Here is a 4,419-nt window from a genome sequence, read left to right as displayed (position 1 = left end):
AATGTGATTAATTAACAAATTCCTTGTCCTTGTCTTTGATAATAATTTGAGTGTTGATTAATTGATAAGTCGTTGAGTTGGGGATATACTACGGGGAATGTATTATTCAACGAATAGAAAGAATATCATAGTTTGTTGCCCAGTAGTGGCGGATATATGAAGATATCGTTGTTTGTGGTACAGTCGTGGAGGATATGCGAAGAGGATGTATTGTCTGTTTGATTGTAAAAACTAAACTGTTTCGGATTTTTCCTTTTATATATATAAGGATTAGGAAGAGTTCTGTAAGCTCCATCGGGGATATTATGGAGGTATGGCTGATCTTTGGCATTATCCATTGTATAGGTACAATGGATATCATTGTCCATGGTGTAGTTACTGAGATGTCTTTGTGTTATGCTGTCCATTGTTAGCTTATATTCTCTTCATTGGTTTAATTCTACTTACAAGATTTCATCACCTTGCCTGTTAGATATTGTGGACATTTTATTTGAACATAGCTTTAATTTCAGTAATCCAATAGGCACATCCTTTCCAACTTGCGCAAAGAATTTTCAAGTACGATATAGTGTATATGAATTGACTTCATTCTTTATTAACTAAGATTCATCTACCAATGCCTGTTGTGACAAAAATGAAGAGAATTAGAAGATGAGGATTACTGTTCTTGTTAGTAATAAAGCAGTTATATTTTATAAAAAAATGACTTACTGAATACCGATTGGTTATGTGTTCGAGGAATATAATAGTTATCCTTTATTGTTGTTCAAATAACAAACACAATAAAAGCAGATTAGAGGTAATTCCAATTATAGTATAATAAAATCCAACTTACTAACGTAGAATAGTGGGAGAGAAATATTGAAGTAAAAATTCCTAAATAGGAAATCAGGATTGTATTGAGTAGAATTGAATAGCAACGTGGAGAACATTAACACATTGGGCCTTGTTAGAGTTTATATATGGGATGTGTGAAGAGGAACAATCATTACATATTGACAGTATTCTCACAGATGCAAGAGAAATTTACATATAAGAACAGTTTTCCTTAGAAAAAAATTGCATAGAAATTATTTTATCTGATGTACAGCTTCCTCACCATTGTATAAAAGATTTTGTATGGGATAAAGCCTTTACAAATTAATTACCATATATGCTTCAGTAGATTAGATAGCTGACCCATAACTTTAAGCATGAGAGAAAAAAAAAGTAAATGCGATTTATTTGAATGAATGATTCTATGATACAGCTATTTCGGTTTTTCCGACAGAGTTAGGACAAAACGAGTGAAATCCTTAGAATGTTGATTTTGTTGGAGTACCCCTTCCTCTTAGATGGAACGTGTTATAGTGTTAAATTTGCATCTGTCCAGATTTGCGGTTAGATTTAGGATGCTTCTTTCTCTTAGCATGATTATCGGAGAAGGCTAGCAAGCTCATTCTGCAAGCCCATCAATCACACACTTTCTCTGACCCTTCAGTTGCGATTTAAGTACCATAGGAAATCCTACGGGAAATATTTGCTACCGCTAATATAACTTATAATCCCATGAGGGATACACAAAGGTGTTTGTGAAGAATTGAGCATCTATCCCATGGCTATTGCAAAATTCTTTCAATCTGTTAACAAAACTATTGCAAATCATTCCCACGGGCCAAAAATGAAAAAATCCCTATCAAACAACAATCCCAATCAAATTCTTATCAAATTTCTCTATTTAAAGGAGTGAACTACAGTGATAAACTCTATTTGTAATAGATCTTCAATGATTGTTATAACTATCAAAAAGACAATTAACAAAACCTATCACAACAATTCATTCATACCAACGAACTTACAAAAAAAAAACTTACCATAACAATTATTCGTTTTGCTAGCTAAGATTGGGAAAGAAATTAATTCATACAATAATGTTAGATTAGTATTTTACAGCAATTTAAATCTAAAAATGTCGAATTGTCATTCATTGGTCATTTAAGGAATAATTTCCATTATCCAATAATTGAAAAAACTATTACTTAATTTATCCAATAATCTATTAGACCTAAAAAAAAAGAAAAAGAGAAAATTTAGTTATCCAAGGCATTGCTAACTGTTGTATGAATTCCAAATTTTATTAAGTTGCATAAATTATTGGCTTGTACCTTTGCTGCTAAATTATCGTTTTTGCAGTTATGTGTGATAAATTTCAAATTTTATTAGCTTGCATAAATTACTGCTTGCAGCTATTTAATCATATGTAATAATTTAAAGAGATTTAATTCTTCAATAAATCTTATAATTCAAATATCCAAAATGATCTCATTTCATTTGGCGCAATTTTAATTATTTTTATAATGGCTGTATTTTTTGTTACTTTGCTTCTACCTAAATAGGAATTGATTTAAATTATGCAAAAATAAAGAATGAAGAATTTGTTGCAAGTCCGAGTAATTTATAAATTTCAAATTAAAATTTTTTCTCATCATACTTCTGTTTTGAATGTTTTTGAGAATAGTTTTTCGAAAATTTCATATTTCACTCTCATTGGAACAAATGAAAAATTGCTTTATAAGGTTGTATAATTAGCAAAATAAAACTTATATTAAATTAATGAAATTAATGTAGGTGTAATTTTTATGAAAAATTAGTTTTTTTTTTTTTATTTTTATCATCGAAAAGAAAAAGAAGGAATTGTTAGCTATCAAAAACTGAAATATCCAAACCGTAAGTTAGTATTTTAACAAAAAAAAAAAAAAACAATAAATTACAATGCAAGATATTTTCCTTGAAATTGTAGTCCAAAAAAAAAAAAAAGTAGGCTCATTTCAAGTAGACTAACAGTGTGGAATAGACACATTTCAAGTAGGCCTATTTCGGGAATGAGTTAATATTGTTGGCTAAGATTAAATTCCTGAAGTATCGTACTTTTAATATTGATGACAATATATTTGTTATGAACAATGAGTTATTTAATGATTGTTATTTTCAAAAATTTCAGCAAATCGGTTTTTGTGAAGTGAAAAATGAGAGTAATAAATGTTTTAAAACAATTGTTTTCACGGAATAAATGATATCGTATATCTATCTGATAGATCGTTTGATTGATAATAACATAATGAAAGTTTAATATTAAAAATGATAAATAATAACCTTATAATTGAAAATTTTACTTAACATCGATAACAACTGATATCATTTTTTCGTATTCTAATTTTCTTTTTAATCATATCATTATCAATCTCATACATTGTTAAGCAATGATATACTTAAAATAAAAATGATGTTGAATGTAAATGGTTTCAATTAATAATTAAATTAGAATATAATAAAATAATGAAAAGAATTAAATTTGGAATATAATAAGACGAAAAATTGTCAACATTACATTTACTATTAATGTTTTCCTTTTACTAAAACTTAATGTTTAAAATAATCCTATTTGAGACAGAGTAATGAAAATAGCAAAAGGAAAATAGTGAAAAAGTAAATTACAAATATATTTAATGTATAATGTTCATTATAAGTGTATTTATAAAATTTGATTTTAAAAAAAAAATTTAAAAATTACTAATTAACATTTTATATGCATAAAATTGGCATTATATTGTAAAATTCCAGTTGTAGAATTTCAGATTTTTTTTTAAATTTTCAATGTAAGAAAAAAAAAATGGAAATTTTGATGACATCAAAAGAATTAATAACATTAATTCCTATAATTATATGCTATTTCCATGAATAAGCATAAACAACCATAGCATAAATATAAATATTAAGTATAAAGCTTCCCTTTTTTGGATGCTTTGATCTAAAAAAAAAAAAAATTAAATTATCAATGTAATAATGATTTGTCTAAAATTTATACACACATAAAAAAAAGAAGAAAAAAGGATGACAATATAAAATACATTTGCACATTTCTGAATTTGTACTACAATTATTCAAATAAATCATATGATATGATATAAAGTGAGAAATTCTTATATTCTTGAAAGGTATCTTACAAAGAGTTATAAATTTTTCCTTATTAACACCTCAAGTTTGGATAATTGAATCAATTAGCATCGAAGAGACAAAATTAGCTGTCACATGATCACAAATTAATGTCACAAATAAAATAAAATTTTTTAAAGACACCAATTTGAGGAATAACATAAAAGAATGTTACACTGTTATGATAAAAGATATTGACATATATCTTTGACAGATTTGTTTCAATGTTTGCATTGATTGGCGCTTTTGTTAGCTTACATTATTAATCTAGCGCTTTTTGTTAGCATACATTATGTATAAACAATAAGCACAAATACAATTCTATGCATAGTGATAGTATTCTACATATAACAGAAAAGAATTTGAATGATAATCAATCCTAATTATGATAATTATAATTCAACATTGATAAATTCAAATGCAATACATTTATGATTCGTTATATTT

This window comes from Loa loa, assembly GCF_000183805.2.
Source record: "Loa loa unplaced genomic scaffold supercont3.357, whole genome shotgun sequence".
NCBI classification, from domain to species: Eukaryota; Metazoa; Nematoda; class Chromadorea; order Rhabditida; family Onchocercidae; genus Loa; species Loa loa.
The sequence above is the reverse complement of the archived record's forward strand: the minus strand, read 5'-3'. Positions refer to the sequence as shown.